Consider the following 23,902-nt stretch of genomic DNA (forward strand, 5'->3'; position numbering starts at 1 on the left):
TCGCCCGCTGGGCGCTTCGCTTACAGGATTACGATATCCGCGTAGTGTACCGCAACGGACGCCAGTATGCTGATGCTGACGCCCTCTCACGTACTCCCTTGCCAGACGACAATGCCTGCTGCACAATATTCCTGCTTGACGTTTCTTCCGTCGACATTGGGACCATCGCTTCTGAGCAGCGCAAGGACCCTTGGATTGCCTCCATCATAGACTGTCTTGCTGATTCCTCATCGCAGCCAACCACTCGTGCATTGCTCCGTCAAGCTCGCCATTTCGCCATTCGTGACGACCTGCTTCACCGACGCAATTGCACCTCTGACGGCCGCCAGTGGTTATTAGTTGTACCTCGAAGCCTGCGTTCTGAAATCTGCGCATCGTTCCACTCTGATCCACAGTGTGCTCACTCGGGACTTATCGAAACCTACCAGCGCCTCCAACGACGCTACTACTGGCGAGGAATGTACAACTACATTCAAAATTTCGTTCGCTCATGCCCCGACTGCCAGCGCCGAAAATCTTCAACCCACCTCTCGCGAGCTGGTCTGCAGCCTCTACCCTGCCCTACCCGGCCGTTCGGGCGCGTTGGCATCGATTTGTATGGGTCACTTCCCCTGACGTCGGCTGGTAACCGCTGGGCCATTGTGGCAGTAGATCACCTTACACGATACGCTGAAACCGCCGCTCTCCCAGCAGCTACAGCGCGCGATGTTGCCTCATTCCTGCTTCACCGCTTCATCCTGCGGCATGGTCCACCTCAAGAACTGCTCAGCGATCGCGGACGCGTCTTCCTGTCGGAAGTAGTTGAAGCGATTCTCAAAGAGTGCCACGTTGTTCATCCTACGACTACAGCGTACCACCCTCAAACGAATGGCCTCACAGAACGCTTCAACCGTACGCTCGGCGACATGCTTTCAATGTACGTTGCCTCCGACCACACGAATTGGGACGCCATTCTGCCATTCGTCACCTACGCGTGTAATACCGCTACGCAGAGCACCACTGGATTTTCACCCTTTTTCTTGCTGTATGGTCGACACCCTTCGCACACCATCGACACCATTCTTCCGTACCGGCCGGATGCATCCGAGTGCGTGCCTATTTCTGCCACGGTCAGACATGCAGAAGAGTGCCGCGACCTCGCACGGGCCTTTACTTTCGATGATCAAGAGCGTCAGAGGAGAACTCGCGGTGACGCCACTGCCATGGTCACCTTCGATCCGGGAGCGCTCGCGTGGCTCTCAGTCCCTTTAACTGTCCCTGGCCTCTCATCAAACCCGGTCCCTAAGTATGAAGGCCCTTATCGTGTTCTCGAACGCGCATCTCCTGTGAACTATGTCATAGAACCAGTTGAGCCATCTTCAGACATGCGCCGCCGTGGACGAGACATTGTCCATGTCGACCGTTTAAAGCGTTACTTCGACCCGCTCACCGTGACGAGCTGTTAGGTCGCCGGACGGCTCCCTTCTCGCTCCCGGGGGGTGATTGTAGCGAAGGGAGACGCTAGTGGGTTCAGCGCTACTGGCTCGAAACGCTAGTGGGTCGAGCGCTCCTGCTCAGCAACGGCTCTCGTGCTTGGAAGATGTGGCTGCCCTGCCCGTCGACGTTGCGCTGCTCCGTGCTCTGCCAAATAAACACCTTTAGAATAGGAATATCCTCACTGCTGTTGGTCGCGTCAGAAATACCTGCTCTGCAGTAATTTAGCTAGGTGTTTCATTTGCTCTGGTGCAGTTTGTAGAAGATATTACGCACGAATCTCTCATTATTGACTTTTCCTTCTTAAAGGGCCCCTCACTAGGTGGGGCCATTTTGAGCTGACAAGCGCAGAGCATACACTGAGAGATAACGGTAGTGTCTGCAAAGTATTACATCGCTACACACCGCGGAAAGACCTGAAATTTCAAACCGAGCGCCATTTTTCCTTCTCCTCGCGGCCGCCGCGCTCCAAGCCTGACGGTGACGTAGTCGTGCCCCTGCGCCTACGTAGTTGTGTTCGCAGTGTGACGCCACTCGTGGTGACAAGTGACTTCAAAAATTATTCAAGATAACATCTGTTATCTGTGCGATCTGTTGCTTGAATTGACGAATTGAAGTTTGGAGAAATAATAAAACACACAAATCGAATGTCTGCGTGTTTTTTATTTTACTTCGCACCGAAGAGAGATGTACATCCGCTTCGTCTGCTTGTTCCCATGGTCGTGCGGTCACGTGCGTAGGAACCGAAACTATACCATTTTCTACCGTGCTCCAGCGCGTGATCATGCTCTGCGTTCCGCTTGTTCGGCCTCAATATTCGTGTAGCACTGAATTATACCGCTAGTCTTGTTTCCTTGTGTACAGCGCGCAAAGTCGTTCGCTGCGCGAACAAGACAACAGCTCGCGTGCGACGCCGTCATCGGAAATGGGTAGCGCCGGAAAAAAAAAAAAAGCGTGGCGAAAAAAAAAAAATGAAGGCGGGGCCAGCGACGTTAACGTCACGCGATCCTCGAGGTCCGGTATGGGAGAACGCAGGGAAGGAAGTTCGCTTGCGAAGGCTAGACGGAGCGAGTGGAGAAAGCGTCTTCCTTGGCAGTGGAGCCCACCTGCTGAAATCATGGATTCGCGACACTGAAATATTTCCATCTCGACTATTAATGAGCCGATTTGAAACATTTTTGTGGTAGAACGCTCCCTAGAGGACACGTAACAACTTCCAGCGTATAACCAAAATTTGCTATGGGGCCTGGTGAGGAGCAGCTTTGGTAATGCATACCGGAACCACTGCGACATTTGGTTACGACTTCCGTATGCGGTAGAACCTTTTACAGTGAAGCTTTCCTGGCCTCTTCCTTCAACCTTTCCCGTACTGCGGCTGTCTTGCACGCCGCGTGCGGGGTGCTTCAGAGCGTGTATATACATGAAAGGAGCGTGGCAGAGAAGAAACGCGGCACAATAACCTCAATTGGAGGCTTTATCGCGTCGCATGTGCACAATGGCCTTTAGAGCTCCACAGGTAACGCTGCATTAACCTCCAGACGGCTTTAATTATCTTGACCCCCTTTCCCATCTTCAACACACCCAAAGACATTTCAGAAACTGCAGCGCTAACCCTTCTACTCACGTGCAAGTCAAGAGGGGAGGTGGATATAATGGTAGAGAGAAGTTAGGGAGAGGAGGCGGATAATGGATAGAACCGACGCCGTCGTGAAACGAGTAAATAACAGCCTTGCCACTTTTACCTGGCAGTTCCCATATAGGAAAGGGTGAGGGGGCACGGCAGGAGAAAGGAAGCACGACAGTGCTTGCGGGAAAACTGAAGGTAAGGTACACTACATTTCTGCCATTTCTGAAAACTAAACACCATACCATTTTGACAAGCGGGGCACTACGGAAGCGGTCGCGCGTCAAGTCTTCTCTTCTGAGCCCGCCGCAGTAGCACTGCGGCTATGGAATTTCAATATGTCGCGGGTTCGATCCCGACCACGGCAGCCGCCTTTCGACGGGAGCAAAATAAAAAGAACGCTCCTGTACTAATATTTAGGTGGACGTTGAAAAACGGTAAGGTGTCGAAATCAGTCCGGAGTACTCCACTATGGCGTGTCTCATAATTTTATGGTAGTTTCGGGACGTATAGCGCCATAATTTTATCAAAGTTTGACACTTTTCAGAGGTTGAGCATTGTTATTGCTATGTCAGGCAATGACAATGCTCAACCCTCTTAGAGGTTATGAACAATGGTGCACAACGCCTCGAGCAAACACATCTCCCGGTGTGTTCTGTATATTATGCAGACAATCAACAGTGGTGCATGCAAGGTAACGTTTAACATCAACTCACCACTCTCGTATTGGACTAAGCGTTGATGAAATTAAACAATAGACGTCAACATCACCGCTCATTATCGTCAGTCAACGCAAACAGTAGAGAAAGCTTTGCTTACATCGATTCTCACAGTGCGCGAGGTCCGCCTAATTTTTATTCCCCTTTAGATTTGCTTCTATCATCAGGGCTCCTGTGAGTAATTCACATAGATAAGCCTACTCGCGTACAGATTCAGTAAGGTAATTGCTGCCAAACTGAACCCTTCTGTGAGTGAAAGACGACAGTTGCACAACCTCGTACCTGATTTTGCGCAGTGTTTCTCCATTTCTTCAAAGGTGTGGAGTACGACGATTGTAAAACAACGAAATATAACAGAGGAGGCAATAGGCCTCTTCGGCGCATCCGTATCGAGCTTTGCCAAAGGAAGAATAACAAGAACCAGGTAGCGAGATGCTCGAGGACGATAAAATCACGTTACTATACGATGTGGCGTCCGAATGTTCCCGGATTTGTTGTACAGAACAGTTCATTGTTATCATAAATAGCTCTATGCTTAGCGGCCTTCGAAGTAGTTCTCGTGGAACTAAATGCATCTGGTCCTGCGCCTTCGCCAGTCTTCGAACACTTTCACGCCGTCATTTTCCGTGACGCTGTCAATGACCTTCTGTCTTTCTTGTTGATGTTCATGGTGTCGGAGCGATGCCCTTTGAGCGTTAACTTCATTTGCGGAAACAGAACACAGTCGGGGGAGGTAAGCTTTGGCGAGTGTGGAGGATGGGGTACGATTTAATGCTATTCTTTCGAAATATAAGTGGTCGTGGGGGAAGTGTTAAGGGGTGCGTTATTATGATGCAACTGCCAGGTTTTGTTTCGGCTACGTTCAGGTCACTTCCGGTGGACATCGTTTTGCAGGAGTTCTCGAATGCCGCAGTAGAAATCTGAATTAACAGTCTGCTCGTTGGGAACAAATTGCCTGTGGACGAGCGCTTTTGCGTTGAATAAAACGGTGAGCATGGTTTTGGTAGCACTCCTCAGGTGTCGTCCGTTTTGTATCAGTGAACTCGGGCTCTTCCATTGGGAAGATTGCTCCTTCATTTCGGGGCCGTACGCATAAACCCGCGATTCATCAGGAGTGATGACTGTTACAGAAGGTTGCGTATGCGCGTGCAGTGGCACGAAGCTCGATGCACAGATCAGCACGCCGTTGCTTCTGGCCGTCCGTGAAGACTCGGGGAACGAACTTCGCGGTGAAGCGCTGCATTTGCAGATATTCAGGGAAAACTGCTTGGGACTGCGCATGACCTATATTAGCATTTCACACGAAGTGCCTTTCAGGCAGAACACCGAGTCTTCCAGCTCTACTTAATTTGTGGATTTTTTTAGACTTTGCCAGTGAACTGCTATTTCCTCCTTAAGTGCGATTGGGATGGAGTCTCACGCGCGTCCGCCGGAGTCGGCAGTGCCCACGGCGGCTGCCTCCAGGAAGCGCAATGGCACCGAGAGCGACACTTACAGCGACGACACCATGCAGTACTATGTTAGCGGTGAAGATTCTTGTGACGACGCTTTCGAGCTGGTGCGGAGTCGTAAAGCAAAACGAAGGTTTCTCAGCGCATCCTCGAATTCGAGTGAGTCCACCGTGAGATCTTCGCGGAATACCGAGGAGCTCACCATCCTGTTCACGCCAGTTCTCGCTACTGACAACCTGAGACGCCTCAACAGGCAAGCCGTGTCTTCACATCTAGAGGCACTGGTTCCGAATTAAATCAAAGACATCAGAGTGAACACCCGTAAGAACGTCCTAGCAATTGACGTAGAACACGCGGCTGCGTTGGATTCTTTGCGCAATGTCACGGAACTTGACGGGATGAAAGTCCGCCCTCATATTCCGCTGGGCAAACATATCAGTAGTGGCGTAATTTACGATGTTGATGAGACCACTGTCGACGCCGATCTGTCGATCTTAATCAAGCCAGCTACAGATAACACCATCATCACAAACGCGTTTCGTCTCGGCACGTCACGGTGTGTCAAAATCATATTTAAAGGCGAATCCCTACCATCGCATGTAAAAGTGGGCCACTTCCGACACGCAGTTTGCCCTTTCATACCAAAACCGCTGCAGTGCTGGAAGTGCATGAAGTTTGGGCATGTGAGTAGTGTGTGAAAGAACACTACCGTCTGTTCTCGCTGCACTGGGCCCCACACCACTAACACGTGCGAAGCCAGTGTGCTGAAGTGCACAAACTGCAGCGGCCCTCACGATGCCTTCTCGAAAGAATGCCCGTTCGCAAGGAAATGGCAATATTGAGGAAAATGGTTAGAGACCACTCGTCTCACCAAGAAGCAGCAACATCTATTAGGTGGCGACGATCGCGTCGCCGACGTCGATAACAAACCTCCAAAGCCTCTACAGAGCGCCAACCACGTACACTACCACCCACTCTTCCGCCCAGGCCAAACGCAGTCAGCTCAAAGGACAAAGATGCAACGAACAGCCCTGCTGCTGGCGCGTGGCCTGCACTCCCGAGGCTACATGCTCCTACTGAGCGAAATCAGACTTCTACAGCAAGGGACACTTCGACTGTTCCTGATAAACTGACGGACCTAGATCAACAAATTGTTGTCGTGATCAGCTCTCTGGTGAGTGCTATTCGTGTTCTTCTGGACAAGATACAGACACCAACAGCTCGAAGTGCGTTGCAAGTGCTGGATGCCATCAATCCGGTTCTAGCGAGCCTTCAGAAGTCCAGTGCTTGAGAACTTCCACAGCAGAACCATGGCTCATCGACAGCAACAGCGATCGTTCCGGGATGATGTCAGAAGTGCCTCCATATTCCAATGGTATGCGAGAGGCCTAAGGTCACGTATTTCAGATTTTCGACAGTTCGTGTTTGACTACCACTTTCCGATACTGGTGATCTGTGAACCGAACTTCATAAGTCCTCCATAAGACTATCAGGATATGAACCTTTTGTTTCAACAACGTGTGCCCGTAGTAGTAAGGTTCTGGTTTATATTCGCAAGGACCTAACGTATTTTTCGCAACCCGTAGCGCCACATGACGGTAACCAATACGTCTGTGTTAGTGTGAAAAAGAAGAGGCTGTCTTTTACTATTATTGGCGTCTACCTATCCCCAACAAGTCAGTTTGACAGCAAAAGACTAGAAGATATTATGGCTACTACTCCCGGTCCTTGGATAATAACAGGGGACTTCAACGCTCACCAGCATATATGGGGAAGCTCCAGGATAAATTCGAGGGGCAGGTCATTAATATCCTTTGCATCAGGCCACAACCTGTGTCTTCTAAATGACGGAAGTCCGACATTTCTGCGAGGAACAACGTACAGTAGCTGCCTTGACTTGACTTTGGTGTCACGTTGCCTGACTTCGAGCGTGCAGTGGTTCACTGATATTGAAACACATGGAAGTGATCATAATCCGACCTATGTAAGAATCAATGGTCTAGACGCCGCATTACCGGATGTATCTCGTCAAATCGATTGGTCAGTCTTTCAAGATCGAGTAGAAGACACCTGCAAGAAACATATCGCACGCAGATTAGAAGACATAATTGCAGACGCAATGCAAGATTGCACGCGTTGCTTCACACATTCGAAAAAGCGTCCTCAATGGTTCAGCGAAGATCTTCTCGATTAATTTCTACAATTTTCGCCACATTCTCCGCTGTAGTGCTGGCTCACGGCCGTTGTGAACGCTCGCCGTCTTCCACTGAGGTTTGACTGGCCTTTAACCAATAATTACACACTAAACATTGACTGCGTCCCATAGGAGCAAAACCGCGCGCGTGACGAAGCATTTTCAAAGTTACCGGGGTGGATCTTTCCAACTTGACGAAAGATCTCACGCAAAACCAGTGTTTCTGTTGCCCGTTCATTTCCCGAAACGCCTATGGTTTCTGACAATTTATCGCTGTAGCGCGCGCTGCCGGCGAATCAATTCTCCTGTCACGCTGTTACTTGATCACTCTCAGTCATCTGCGTCACTCGTGTGATATGCGTGCAGCTATATTCAGCAGTACAATGGCGTGCTTTATAACTTCCCACTAATGACACGGGTCCGCGAACTTTCGGGCAACACCTCGCATATGGCAAGAACTATTAAGGTTAATCTAACGAACGCACAGAGTATCAGTCCAACACCTTCACCGAGACCACGTCTTCGTTGTCGTCTACACCCAGTTCACTTTGTCGTGCTCAGCTTCCGCAAAAAGCGGCAAAACCACTTGACAGCCAACTGTTATCCACGTGCCATTTCCCCCTTCCAGAAACATCGTCTCAGTACTTCAAACGTGAAATAGAGGAAAAAAAAACAAAAAATACAAAGCACCACACACTATAAATCTCATACAGTTTCTATTGTAAACCTATCGAAGGTAGTGAAGAGGAAAGGGTCACATAACAGGGTAGGGATGGTTGATTTACTTGTTTAATTGATTAATCATTCATCATTTTAGCCTTCCATCGATGAATTGCTTTCGATGCAGATTTTTATTCGATTAGTTGATTAATAGAAATGTTGGCCGGGCACTTTTATAAAGGGCTGAATACAGGTACATTGTGTAGGACCAAATTTTAGTTTGAGCGGTTGAAGCAAGATTGAAGGAAGTGTAAAAACGTGTGACAAAGGATAATATTTCACTTGGTAAAAACTAAATATAGTTAGCACTAGTGGCGCTTGGAAAGAGAAACAATATGTTTTATGCAATGGAACTTCGTGCAGAATTAAATAAGATACACTACACTAGTGAGCCCCTGAACATGGCAGTTAAAGAAGAAAAAAAAACGGCACAAGTGAAAGGTGAAGTCCAACTGAAGTATGCAAAAAATTGCAATATGCTAAGGGGAAAAGAAAATTACTGGTTTAGGACTTCTAACCACATGCTCTTTTCTACAGAGCGAAGGATTGTCAATTGGCTGGGAGGTTTGGGCGAAACCGTCCCCTTCTTTGAATGGCCACACAATAGCATGCGAGAATGGATGATCGGACGCTATAGATCTGCTGGAATTGACATGCACTCCATGGCTATGTCAAACACATGCTCCAAACCGGAGCGCATGCTGTGCTACGTCTTTAATGGACTGGATCATGGACTAACGATAAACGACTGCATTGATATACTATGCCTTCAATTGCGAGAGCATTTCAAGCCTCTGGATTCGGGTGGCGTAGTGGAGTGTGCGGTGTGAGGGAAGATAGAAGACCGGAAACGTTGTTGACGATTCGCTCTACCAGAGTCGCACCGTCGCTGCTCGTGGGCCGGTATTCCGGTACGTTTTGAAAATTTTCACGTCACTCCTATCAAACTCTGGAAAACGATTAATCTAACAGGTATAACCAGTTAGGTGGAATAAATGGCAGGTGGACATCGATGAAGATTAATCGTTTTGTGGGATTCATTTTATCGATTAATCATTCATCGATATTACCAACCCTAAGGCGGCGATTAGGGCGAGTGGACGTGAAAACTGACTCGTGAAGGCGGTGGTACGGTTTCATCCTGGAAACATTGACAATTTCCGTCTGCTGCGTGCGACGGGAACACCAAGTCGTGGGAGAACTTCGTAGTTGACCTTGCTGAGGCGACGCAGGACTCTGTAGGGAGCGAAGTAACAGTGCGCTAACTTTTCCGACCGGCCGCGTTGAGAAACTGAGGTACATACCTAAACTTGATCACTGGGTTGGTAGGTAACCTAGCGATGGCGAGAGTTGTACCTTTGGGAGCCTATGTATTCACGATTATGAATTTTCTCACGGGCAAGCTTCAGAGCTGCGTCTGCGAGCCGAGTAAATTCATCCGCGTCTATAGTAAAGTCATAATACTCGAGTAGGAGCATGACGTTCATCATGGTTGTTGCCTCGCGGCTGTGGATCAATCGGAAGAGTGAACTCAGTAGGTTCTTGAACAGCAGTGCTGTATGCGAATGTAACGAAAGGCAAAACATCGTCCCAGTTCTTGTGGTCACTGTCGACACACATGGAAAGCATGCCAGCGATTGCCTCATTTAGTCTATCCGTAATGCTGTTGGTATAAGGATGGCATGAAATGCCTCGGCGATGAGCTGTTGCACTAAGCGTCATGACGTCTCGCATCACCTGTGTTGTGAAAGCTGTACCAGGATATGTTATGAGTACTGCTGGGCCACCATGATGGAAGACAATGTTCTGGGCGAAAAATTGTGCAACATCACTGGCAGTGGCTCGATGAAGGGCTGTAACTTTACAGTATTGTGTAAGATAACCAGTAGCAACAACGATGTAACTGTTTTCAGCAAACAATTTAGGGAAGGGCCCAAGCAAGTCGGCCATGGTTGCGCTGGCGGGATAACAGGTTTCAGAAACCGGCTGGTCGTTCAGGTGGAGGCTTTCGGCGCTGGCAGTAGCTGCACGCTTTGATCTAATGCTTCATTTTCTGGGCGAATTAAGGCCAGTAGCGTTGATGAATTCAGGCCAAGGCACGCGCGAATCCTAAATGGCATGAAGAGGGCTCATCGTCGCAGGCGGACAAAATATCAGAACGCAGCGCGGACACAACAACCAGGAGATGCCCGCTCTATAATCGGTAGTTCTGTCTGCACAAGGAATTGCTGCGGCTACAGAACGAAGATGTTGAATGCGCGGATGTCCACAGACGATGCGAACTCCTGCCTTCAAGATATTTGATATCTTGGCCGAGTTCTAAATCGTCCAACTGCTGCTGAGCCAAGTCAGATATATTGAGAGCGCAAGGGAGAAATCGTCGTCGGTATCGCTTGAATCTGTTTCAACTGGAGCGCGCGAAATTCAGTGAGCATTAATATACGTCCGGTCAGGCTTGTAGACGAATGTTACGTGAAATTCTTGAAGAAGGCTCCACATGGTGAGACGCCCTGAAGGGTCCGTGAGACTGGATAGTCAGCAAAGGGCATGATGGGCGCTAACAACTCTGAGCGGCCGGCCGTATAACTATGGCCAGAACTTAGATATCGCCCAGACTACAATTAAACAATCCTCAGTGGTAGAGTAGTTCGTTTCTACAAATGTTAAAATCCGCCTACCGTAAGCAATGACACGTTAAACGCCGCCTTAGCCCTGCACAAGGTATAAGTATAAGTTTAAGTTTATTTTCCGGGTTCAAATGGAGGGTTTTCTGGAAAAAAGCTACCCGCGCAGCTTGACTGTGTCCAGAAAACACCTACACGCAGTAGCACGAGAACCGTACAGGAAATCTTCAACAGACACACATACAACAGTCACATTCAATAAAGAAAAACATTCAGCATTTATGTATACAGGGTGTAATAATCTTTACACAAAATTTGAACAATAAAATTGAAAATTGAAACGCTGAAATGATCATACATATTATGTTCAGAAGTAATAATAGTAATAACCAAGCAAACATGCGGCATCTATGAGCGAAGACATAAAATCACATTTCAACAAAATATTTGCGCAGCTCAGCTTTGGTATATCCTATTTTATGTTTATGCGTGTTTATAATATGGGGCAGGTTATAGGACAACATTTGTCATTTATAATTAGTGCGGGAACCGCCGTATGTTCCATGTATTATTAGTTCTTGTGTGTATGTTAGCACCACCCATGTTCAAAGATGCCAGAGTAGAACAAAGATAGGCAATGGATGCCGGCGAAAAATACATGTTTTGTAACAACTTATAGTTGCACAAATACAGCAGACAATGCTGTGTGCTTCAAAAGCATACTTGGAGGTAGTGTTATCAAAATTGGCGATTATTCCAACAATTTTCTTTTACAATTCGAGAACCTTATTTATGTTTGTGTTGGTCATTGTGGCCCATAGTAAACTGCAGTAGTTAAGGGGAGAAAATAAAGTGCGAAATAAACTTGTAATTTATATTTCAAAGTTAATGTTACACGACATCGCGACGGGACACCGCAGACGGAAAAGAGTTTCTTGCAAACAAGGTTAGTGTGGGCATCCCAGTTTAAATAACACGAAAGAAATACTTCAAGTATCTCGTCCATTTCAACTATTTCTATTTGATGATCTTCAAAGCCAAGCATGCAGTGCGGTATCATCGGGCTGTTTCTTGAACGAAATATTATAACCTTGGACTTTGTAGGATTTCTTTTTAACTTATTCATCCTTCACAACCTAGACAATTTAATTAGTAGGTGATTACATTTTACCATTAAATCGTTAAGGTTAGGGCCTGCAAGAAGTAGTGTGCTCTCATCTGCGTATATCACAAAATAAATTGAAGGATCTATACTTACAATATAATTTATGTGCGTATTGAACAAAAGGGGTCCCAATGCGCTCCCTTGTGGGACACCACAACTGATAGCAAAAGGGATGAAAGTTTTTTTTGAGATATCCTTGAAGCAATGTGAATGGTCTACCACGGATTCCGTACATTTTAAGTTTGTTAACAAGAATCATGATTTAAGCAGTCAAAAGCCTTACTAAAATCAAGGAAAAGGCCGCCGATATACGAGTACTCATTAATATTGTTCAAAATAATTTCCTTCTATGTTAATAATGCTGTTTCTGTAGATTGACCTGTCCGGAAACTAAATTGTGACTCAGATAGTACCTTAGGCTTGTCAAAAAAGAAATGAGTTTTGACAGACCTTTGGAAAACACGGGGAGTACTGAAATCGGCCTATAATTTGCTGGTACATATTGGTCGCCCCCTTTAAAAATGACAGATACTTTTGCAGTTTTCATTGCGTTAGGGAAAACCCCGCACTCAAATGCAAGATTGTAGATGTGTGAAATCAAGAGACAAATTATGGGCAATACATATTTCAATGGTTTCATCTGCATGCTGTTGATATCTAAGGCTTTGCTGTTACTAAGTCTCCTGTACGTGTTATCAACTTCATTTGCATCAGTAGGCTCGAAAAATATAGTCTCACTAAGCTGACTAGAATAAGTGGAGATTGTAGTGTCTCTAAGGTCTTGAGATGAAGAAATGTTATTAAGAAAATGTTAAACTATTCGGCAAGTGCCTTCTCTTTTATTTCGTTGCCGTTTACTAGCATATATATTGTGACAGAGTTATTCGCACGGCGACCTAGGACATCGTTTAAAGCTTCCCAGGCAGTATCTGGTCTCCTTGAACTGACGCTAGAAAAGACCTGCTGATAATATGTTGTTTAATTTTCCGTAGCTGGGAGTTTAATCGGTTTCTTAACTTTTAAAGTGGAAGGAGTGTATCCTGTGCACGTGTTCGAAGGAACATTTGACAGAGACGATTTTTGTCCTTTATCATTTTCAAAGGTTATCTTGTTACCCATGGTTTTCTTATCTTTTTCGGATTATTTTTCGTGTGCGTTTCAAGTGCAAAGTGCTTCGAATAGAAACGAAGTAAATTGTGAAAAAAAACGAGGTCGTATGCATAAAGTTCGTCTCAAGAACTGCTCGTGAAAAGTTGCTGTCAGCTGCTCGGAAGAAAACTTTGAAAGCAGATAGACTGGGATTTGACACAAGCGACCTCTTGTACATAAATGAGCATTTGTGTGTCGAGAACAAAATGCTACTGGGTAAAGCTCGAAAGCTCAAAGAGGAGAGAAATTGGAAATAACGTGTGGGTATCACAAGGAAAGATTTTAGGCCGTGTCTGCTGTGCCCGGGGCACAGCAGACGAAAGGTGCCCGAAATGTCTACGTTCACCCATGACGTCACGTCCGCTATAACCCATGATGTCACATCCGCTCATTTCCATGGCGGCCGTCTTACGGAGCCGGCTGCGCTGCGAAACGGTCCGTATTCCGTGCCCACTTAGAGCGTGAGTAATTCATCTTTCCACGCTATATGCGTGTAATAAAGGATTGGGGCTGTGAGCAGTTTGATGCGTTACCATTAGGTACCTTGTGCGCATATTTTGCCTCCTGGCCGCGTCAAATTGCAGCCGGCATGTGGAATGGGCCGTGGCATCTTATATGGAGCTGCTCATGTGAGTGGTATTGCCTCCGTCAGGATCGTCAGTGCGTGCACAGAACCATTCAGTAGTCTGGTTCAGGGGAGGATGCGCGAAAGAACGAGGACGTAAGAAAACACTGGCATGACGAGCTGTTCCGTCAGATCGCGTTACATCGCGCTTTCTTTTAAGACCATCTCGCTCGAGCGAGAGGATCTTAGAACAGCATTACTACTGCTTTTTTACAGCTTTGCTGCGGCTCATTTAATCATCACCTGCATTCTTTTAATAATACAAATGACATCGCTGCGCGGAAGAGCGTCTCTTTAAGTTTCCAAACAAGAGCCAATGCTGCCGTGCCTGCTGCATACACGCTTGCCTTTCCTAACGCAGTTAAGACGCGGCACTAGCTCTGCTACTGCGTGATACAGGGTCACTGTGATAAGAAAATTAAAAAGAACAAACGAAATTAAGGCAGAAAATGTCAAACGTTGCCAAGCGTGATAAACGGACCTGCCTCGCTAGATGAGTTGAAGAAATCGGCGTCCTGAAGTCAGCTTCGCCGCAGTATACTAGTGTTACGCGCTGAAGCATGTCGGAACTGAAGAGTGACCGCTTTCACCGACATAAATATTATGTGTTACTTAATGATGTACGCGTGCACCTGCCGTCTCCTGTTACATTACGCGCGCCGAGGCGCCTAAGTGTACTGGCCGGCCTTCAGCGCTATTTCGGACGTGGCTGTGATGCTTTGAACCGTTGGTTTGTCGACCTCGTAAGCCAGTTAATGTTTACACGGCCATTTTTTTTATGAGCTGTTGATTTCTTCCATAATAGCTACGTAATTTAGTAGTTTCCTGTTCAACTGCTTTGGTCATATGCGAGTCAAGGTTGTTCTCTTTAGCCGAGCGCAGTTTTCGAAAGCGAAACGACGCTTTTGCATCAGCATATAGTGCCGTCGCCCATTTACAACACAGTTAATCAATGTAATTTTGTATGTCACTGGGAAACCGCCGAACGCAGGGAACTCACTCGCATGCGGGGAACTGCATAACTAGCCACGGGATTACCGTGCCTCTTGGGAAGTTGCTTTGCATCAAAGGCCAGGTACCCTTGCTATGATTCACCGCAACATATTTTGTATGTCTAACCGCTTAACACATTTGTATTGCGGTGAAGCTAACCTTACGGAACCGAATTTCGCAACGCTTTTTAGACTCCTGCATCTCTACCAGCCACTACCAAACGCTTGTCGGTACGTCTCTTGGCAAAGGTCAAGGTAAATCTCCCCTGTTGGGAGTTGGGGGGACTCACGTATATGAAAACTGCCAAGGAAAGCAGTTGCCCTGATGAAGGCACGCTCCCCTGTCGAAACTTTTGCACCAGCCTGTTCGACCACCGTTATCACCGCAACATATTTGTGTGTTGCGGTGAAGCATGCCGATATTGGGAAAGATTTACGTGAATCTGGAATGTATGGTTTCTGTCAGCGACTAACCTAATGTTCTACTCTCATCAAAGCAGATTTTCGTGGCAGGATGCATGATGTCTTGAGAACTTTTGTTGGCTAAAGCCATACGTGTCAGGTTAGCTCTTGTCACAATAATACGCTTTACCGCAATACACAAGAGGCCCCGCTGCAGGACACGCCCGCCGTAGTTAGCCAAAACCTTATGTGATGGTTCACTGCAAAACACCTCCTGTATTGCGGTGAATCGTAATAAAGCGCATTTGTCACTTTAGAATGTAAAGACCCTTGCCCTTCGCTTTTGTAATAATAGGACTCAGTTTAATGAGAACATGTATTCACTGCTAAAAACATCCACATTGAAATGGAGATATGAACACTGATGGCAGCCTGTGTGATGTTTTATCCCTTTACTTTGTTGTGTACCTGTCATGTTGCCATTATTAGATTTTCCTGTACTTTGTAAGCTGCTGACGTACATAACATTACATCACAAGGAGCCACTGCGTAATCAGTGTTCAAGGACCAGTGTGATGGCTTTACTCAAGAAAGGTTTGGGTTATGTTGTTGTGAAGGTTCTTTTTTTGAGAGGTAGCTTTCTGAGAAGAAATCAGATGTCAGGAAATAGATCTCAATGGCACAGTAATCTTAGCTGCCTTTTGCTCAAACGTGCCCTAGACATAATTGAGTGATTTGCACTTGCAACTGGACAGCAGCCGTAGCTTGGGAGACCAGTGATATGGCAATTTTTATCAAACTAGAGGACACATAGCATTACCAGTCTGAATAGAGACCTGTTTAAATGTTTGTCACCTTTAACACCTAGATTTTCGACCATGAATTCAGAAAAATCTGTAGCACATTTAGAACCTAGATTTTAAATGCTGTATAAGTTGGCTTCTTGTTCACTGCAGCTGTGCTCGGCTTCTGTCCAAACGGGAGAGCACTTCTGCACAGCTTATTAGGGAATATTCTTATTTACATACCTTCTTTTTATTTATCTCGCCTACAATCACAATCAAATGTTTATGGCACATGAATGTGCTGTGCATGAATCTAATTTACAATGCCATGTTCAACAGCACAGTGCATGTAGCTTGTGTTGGTTCATTCAAGCTAAGCATTGCTACAGCCTTTAACTGTAGGTATCATGGTATGAGAGCAGAGAAATGGATATGCAAAGACAGTTGGGCACATTGAGACAACATTTTTGTTGTGTGTGAAAAGGTGACAGATACACAATATGGGGAGAACGCATGCACTTTCATATTTTCTCGCGCACAAAAAAAAAGCCGGAGAAATAAGGTTTCTTCACTGTGCCATAGAAACTATATGTTTGCTCTCAAAGGTAATTCTGATTCATTGGATATGTTCCTGTGCTGTGTTTATTTTCTTGAGTGTGCTTTAGTTTTTGCACGTTAATGTTTCAAACTCGTTTTTATTTTCACAGACTGAACATCCCACGTCTTGGTTTGACTTCCTGGTACAGAATACTTGCACTTAGCATGGAGTGATGAAGCAGAGCAGTGTACTTTTATTAAATGTGCAGATTTTAGCAGTATAACAGCCGTTCATTAAAAAAACATGTGTGCTGAAAATAAAGTGTTCTTACCCACATTCCTCGTCTATTTATTTATTTATTAATACTGTCAACTCTCATAGAGGGTCATAACAGAGAGGACAATACAATTACATAAATCAAATATGGACAATGTCAATGTATGTAAAGTTGCTTAACACTTGTCAATTCACAGTTAATAAGATGTTCACTTGAATGCTGTTCAGCACACTTCTGACATTTATCAAAATACGTACAATGAATATCAAGTCGCACATATCACTTGGCACTTCAAAACTAAATCGAAAACTCCCATAAATATGCCTCAGCAGCATTTTCAAAGTCGGTGACATCTTTTAGGCTAACAATAGCGTTTGGCAATTGGTTCCACATTTCTATCGCATCCAGGAAAAACGAGTATCGATATGTATCACTGTTGGTATGGTCCGGCTTTATGACGTACTCGTGGTTAGTTCGCGGGTATCTTTTGCCTGGAGCATGTAGATATTTGAGCTTATCAATCTTAAGTTGATCCTGCACTATTTGATAAAGCACCTTCAGCCTATATTTTTTCCTACGTACCTCAAGAAGATCGAAGTTGCAACGCTGTAACATAAGTGTGACCGATTCCTTCCTTCGGTATGTCGAACAAATAAAACGCGCCGCCAGACTCTTTCCAACTTCCTCTTAAGCGTCACTTGATGGGGACTCCAAACAACGCTGAATATTCTAGTATCATCCTAATGAAGGCGGTGTATGCAATAAGTTTTACATTACGCGATGCACGTTCCAGTTTTTTTTTCTAAGAAAATATAACTTTTGATAGGCAGTTATGCAGACGTTATCTATATGTTGGTTCCATGTCAATTTTGCTCATATTCCTGTATTCTCTTCAGCAAAACCACTTATATGGGGAACTGATGATGATAAGTGCTCATGAGCATTTTAAAGAGCAGCCTTGAACCCTACTCGTGCACTGGTAAAATGTATAGATGCAGTGAAATTGAAACAGAAGGCAAAATAGCAAACATGATGCAGTATTTGTCAGACAATTATGTCAGCAATTTTTGCATAAAATGATTTACTTAGAGCATACTAGCGCTACAAAGCACCCATCTTTCTTGTTAGGCATACATTACTACAAGGTCTTTAAAGGTGGCCACAAGAGAGATACTGGCTTTAATGAGAAACTATAGAGGTTTAAGGCAGCCATGGAAATGTATTAAGAAATTATGCAATGCATAGCATTTACTCAGTTCAGAGAGCTTCCAATGTTGCCATAAGGCCTTGATGGCTGTGGATGAGGGAACAGTTGTAGCCTTATTTGGAGCATGAGAAATGAACATTAAGATCGAAACATAAGTAACAACTCATAATGCAATTAAAAAATCTTGCTATACTTTTAAAAAGACAGTGAAATGAAATTAGTGACACAATTTCCTTGTCTTTTTACTTCATTTAGGTTCAATATACTTATTTTAGTAACACAAAAAAGCAGAGTGGTGAAGCACATAAAAAAATGCTAGTCTGTTTTTATATTCTGTTTTCTCTAAATTCAAAGTTCAGTAAAGTTAACTTAGAAAGCTACGGTGAAGCCATTGCTTCAGCCTGTATGGTGCATAACAGCAGCAATCGCCAGCCTAACTGCTTGGGTTTACAGTGCCTTATTTGTATTGTATACCTTTTAAGTGCTGAGCTACTGGAAGATTGATTAAGGTGACCAACATGCTGAACCAGTAGTTTACTGAGTAAAATACATGGAGAAGGGTGGAAAGATAGGACAGAGAACAGGGGATGTATTCTGTGTCCACCTAGTGGAAATGTCCATTTCATCCGCTCCTGAAGTTCTGATTGGCTGGGCTGGCGTATGCATGAGAAGGAGACATGCTCCCCCAGCTACTTTGCACTTCAGCAGAAGAGGATATGGACATATCCACTAGATGAATACTTACAAAGCTATTTAATAAAGTACTTCTGTAACCAACATGCCTGCTATGCCACCCTTGCTTTCAATGTCTGTCTTAGTAAAAGTGTGAAAGAACCAGGTTTGTGCATGAAAAGTTTTCCTGAGGGTGTGTGCCTTGAAGCCCGTAGTGGTAATCACAGGAAACGGGGGTGGATCCAGAGTAGCACCAAAGGGCAAGCCTTCATCGAAACAAATATGGAGGGAAGTGACTGCATGCTCAAACTTGTCAGCTCAGAAGTTTGCCAAGACCAAGTGATATCAGAAGTTGATGAAGCCTACATGGTTAATGTATAACCGCTTAGGCCAAAATTATTTAGATACTTTTTATGAGGACTACATATTTACTGGAAATCTCAAAATAATTATGTTAGTGCAGAATACCTTCCACTAGTTGTGACGTCCTTGAAAGAATGAAAATGTTTGAGTTGTACTTGTGTGGTGCATGAAGTTACTTTAAAAAACAACAACTCAGCAATGGAAACAAAATGCAAGGAGTAGTATTCGAAATAAATTGCCACCTCTTTAGGGCTAGATGAATTCAAATAATAATAATAAGCAAATGAAGATTGGGCATACAAGATAGGTGTTTCGGCTCCCACTTGAAAGCCTTGTTCAAAAAGATTGTGAACAAAGCTCCAGTTGAACCAGTTCTTATTTTTCATTTTTATGGTTGGCATCTAATTTTAAACTACTTACCGTGCCTCTTTCGACCAAACCAGACAGGCTGCCATCAAACTCTTCACTAGTTCAATGCAAATAATTGGAGGTTGGCAAATACATTTTTATAATAGGAATAGTAGGTAACGAATAGTCAAACACTGATGCATACAGTTACAGCTGGCATATTTATCTTGGAATTAAGCACCATGCTTATATTGTCTAGTAAAAAAAGGACAGCTATCAAGGAAGATTAGGATTATTTTTAAGCAAACCTTTTTTTAACCTCATATACTTGAAGCAGATGTAGTGCTTCTGAAGAATCACGTCCAAACTGCACACACTAAAACATTAAGCTGGGATATTCAAAAAGACAAGTACATGTTTTGCTCGCCAAGTGACTTTTAGTGTGCTCAATTATGTAAAGTGTGCTATTATATGATTAATGTAATTTGCTAATGTAAAGAAAGAACAAGCCAGGATCTCTTGCTTCATATATGTGCGCTGAATCAAGAAGGTAATTAAGGAAGAAGAACACCAGAAATAAACACGAATATTTGTGTGCTTTCTGGCATAAAATAATTATCATGTAAGCCACATAACATGCTTTCCAAAGCATCCCCTACCTTAACTTACAGCTGCATCACGTGAAGGCACTTTCTAAGAACACACATGCTTCATGATCATTCACTGTGTTAGTGACTCCCACTGAAGTAGACTGAGAACATATCTGGGCATTGCATTCAATAGCTGATGTAAAGTGAAAAGACTGCTGCTTGTAGGTATGAATGAACCAAGTGAATAAGAAATATAGGTTCTCAAACTTCTAGTAGTAAGTGTGGCAGCACTTAAGAAAAACATATTGCAACTAAAAATTGCAACACATGATGAAATAACCGAAATAGCCAGAGGGCGATCCAGCAGATCGCGCTCTCGCTCCAGAGGGCGCGACAATAGCAGCGGACGCTCCCGTTCGAGAGGACGATCGGGTTCCAGGGTCCGAATCCAGGAACCAATGTCCTGGGCAGACAAGGCCAGGGTGAACATCTCAAGCGGCAAAAAGGTAACACAGGGCATCTCGCCGGAGCATAAAAGAGAGCAATCTGAGATTTTAATGCTTAAGAAGGAAAATGCAGAGCTAAAAGAGGCACTACGAACGCTGAGGGCTGAGTTCGAGCTCTTCCGTAACTCGCGTGAACCCCGCGAAGTAGCCTTACCCATCCCAGTTCAAGCAGAAGGGTCGAATAAGCGCAAAGCTATTTCCCCCCCCCGCGACCACGGAAAGAGAGCCAATGCAAACTGACGAGTCCCCCGCTCAGGACCCTAAGCCAGAGCCAAACATACTCGCGTCTTTGAGGGTAATTGAGGAATCGCTCACGCAGATGAGAGAGGCCTTAGCTATTCAATCTAGCACTGTCGAGCATATGGACAGTAACATCTCTCACCTAACACGTAGAGTTGGCATCCTCGAGTCTAAAATGAAAATGATAGACGCTAGCAAAATCAAAAGCATCTCCACTGACACCACTGCAAAAGCTAAGAAAGTACAGCAGGATCCCGATAACACGACTCCCCTGCAGGCTCTGCTAGTTCAATAGAAATCAAAATGGCGGGACAAACCGGAAACCTAATTATCTGGCAGTGGAATTGCGCCAGCTTCTTAAGGCGCAAGGCTGCTCTATTGCAGCTCATCAAAGCACAAGCGATAATGCCGCACGTCCTGCTCTTGCAAGAAACACTTAGTGAGAAGGTAAATTTATCGGGCTACCGTTCGGTTAGCCAAAAAGGAGAAAATGGCAGAGGTATCGCCACATTCGTCAGGAAAGACACCTCTTTTCAGGAGCACGAAGTCAAAATTTGTAACTCGGATAAGAAATCCGGTCTCGAGGCACAGTTAATTGAAATCATCCCCCACGGAAAAATTCGACGAAACATTTTCATTCTCAACTTGTGCAGCTCTCCTTCCGCTCATAAGCATAATCTCCGGTCACTACTAAATGGGGTCGCAACCGCTGCGAAATCACAGCCCTTAATAGTCGCAGGAGATTTCAACGCTCCCCACCCGGCCTGGGGTTATGTAACACGAACAAAGAAAGGAGCCAACCTAGTTGCAGCGAGTACAGACCTAAACCTGACGCTGGTCTCGGACCCACGTTTCCCCACGAGGCTGGGAAACTCGGTCGCCAGAGACACGACCCCTGATCTCAGCTTCACTAGAAATGCTGTGGCCACGTGGTCCAACTTACAGGAGAACTTGGGGAGCGACCACTACATAACAGAACTCAGGATGGAAATAATAGCAGCTCCTCCCAAAACCTATAAATACACAGACTGGGACCTCTTTAGGAAAATAAGAGGTGAAGATGAGGCAGTATACGACACGTTCAGTGAACTGCTTGTACAGATACAAATGGATGTCGAGAAGGCCACCAAGGAAATAGTTACGGATTTTGATGCCCCAGGGATGGACGCAAGGTTAGCGCATCTCCTGGAAGCCAAGCGCTCTCTCCTCGAGAGATGGAAGACACAAAGACTCAATCGCAGGCTACGGAAAAAGATCGCGGAGCTCAATAAACTCATTGAGGAGCATTGCTCCGAACTTAATAAACAGCAATGGAGAGACGCCTGCTCGGCAGCGGATGGAAAAATGCGCAAAGGAGGCAAATGGACCCTCTTTAAACATCTCTTAGACGATGGGCAATCCAAATGTAATCAGAGACTAGTCATAGCCGATTAATTAATAAGGAAAAAATGGAAGGCATCTCAGAGGCCTCCATATTTCGGAAACTAGCGAACAAATACCTTCCAATTGGCCAAAGCCCAGGTTCTCCCCTCCCTCAGTATGAGGGCGCGCCTGCCCCAGAGCTGGACGTCCCCTTCTCGGAAGCTGAGATCAGGGAAGTGCTGCACAATTTAAACGGAAGATCTGCCCCAGGCCCCGACAGAGTTACTAACCGGCTCTTAAGAAATTTGGACGACAAAGCAATTCAAGCTTTAGTGAAGGAGATAAATGAGGTATGGGAGGAGGGCGTTGTACCAGAGAGTTGGAAGAAGGCCACAGTGGTCTTAATCCCCAAGCCAGGTAAATCACCCAGCTTGGAGAACCTCCGTCCTATCTCCCTTACTTCTTGCATTAGCAAAGTAGCGGTACATGCAGTGCATAACAGGATATCGAGACATATTGAGCGCAACGAACTATTCCCGTACAATATGGTTGATTTCAGGCCCTTGCTTTCAACGCAGGATGTCATGCTCCTGCTCAAAACACAGATAATCGACTCTCAAAGCAAAGATGTAAAAGGGGTCCTCGCACTGGATCTATCCAAGGCATTCGATACAATTGCACATGACTATATCCTTCAGGAGATATCGGCCTTGAACTTAGGAGTTAAATCCTTCTCCTTCGTTGCATCCTTTCTCGAGAGCAGGACGGCGGCGATAAAGTTGAGGCAATCAGTCTCGGAATATTTCACACTCGGAAACAGGGGTACTCCCCAAGGGGCAGTTATCTCACCCCCTCTGTTTAATATAGCAATGCGCAAGTTGTCGGAAAGCCTTGCAGCAATTCCTTACGTAGGTCATGCATTATATGCTGACGATATTACAATCTGGTGTCCTGGAGGATCGGAGGCTACGGTCGAACAAGCTCTACAGGAGGCTCTGGATGTTACAGAGTCTTTCTTGAAAGGTACGGGACTGGCACTCTCGCCTGGAAAGTCGGAACTCCTGCTGTACAGACAGGCTAGACGAGGTGCTAGGGGACTCACCCCACTCGATCAGGTGCCCATTAGCGTTCGTACCAGAGATGGGCACACCATCCCGAGAGTCGACTCTATCAAAATACTAGGGCTTTCAATAAACTCAAAGGGATGCAACGCTAAGACTATAGCCCAACTCACCACGAAAACTGAAAACATTATTAGATTAATTATGAGAGTGTCCAACAAGAAAGGTGGCATAGGCGAGGATATACTCCTTAGGGCTCACCATGCTTTCCTGATCAGCCATGTCATTTACATAGTCGCGGCCCTCAATTGGACGAAAACAGAAATGGATAAATTAGACACGCTTATGCGCAAAAGTATCAAAAGGGTGATCGGCGTGCCAATCACGGCTAGCACAGAGAAACTCATGACATTGGGAGTACACAACACAACTTCGGAATTAATAGAGGCACAAAGATCAGCACAAATTATTAGATTATCAAACTCCAAAGCAGGCAGAAGACTTCTGGATGCGGCAGGCCTCCGTCCTAGCTTCAATCAGGGAAATATCACGCAACTTGATATTCAGACAAGGAACTCCTTTATTGTAGACCCTTTTCCAAGAAATGTCCACCCCCAACACAATAAAGGTCGAAGGTTAGCGATGGCTAGAGCTTTCCTAAAGAACATATCCGGAACAGAGATCTTTGTTGACGCGGCGCGACACGCCAGTGCCAACAGGTTCTCCGTAGCCGTAGTCGATGACAGGGGAGAACTCCTCTCGGCAGCCTCGCTGAAAACCTCCTCGGTCGATGTTGCAGAACAGGCTGCTATAGC

General features: G+C 45.5%; 1 protein-coding gene and 1 long non-coding RNA gene across 2 annotated transcripts in view; one reads left to right on the forward strand and one right to left on the reverse strand.

The window, feature by feature from the left end:
- Positions 1–23,902, reverse strand: part of LOC129384468 (uncharacterized) — a 187,490-nt gene that overhangs the window by 50,007 nt on the left and 113,581 nt on the right. The window lies entirely within an intron of this gene.
- Positions 13,406–16,797, forward strand: LOC126529657 (uncharacterized). The gene is made up of 2 exons (XR_008612190.2): positions 13,406–13,748; positions 16,631–16,797. It is a non-coding gene; the product is annotated as an uncharacterized lncRNA (long non-coding RNA).

Source organism: Dermacentor andersoni, chromosome 9 (assembly GCF_023375885.2).
Source record: "Dermacentor andersoni chromosome 9, qqDerAnde1_hic_scaffold, whole genome shotgun sequence".
Classification (NCBI taxonomy): Eukaryota; Metazoa; Arthropoda; class Arachnida; order Ixodida; family Ixodidae; genus Dermacentor; species Dermacentor andersoni.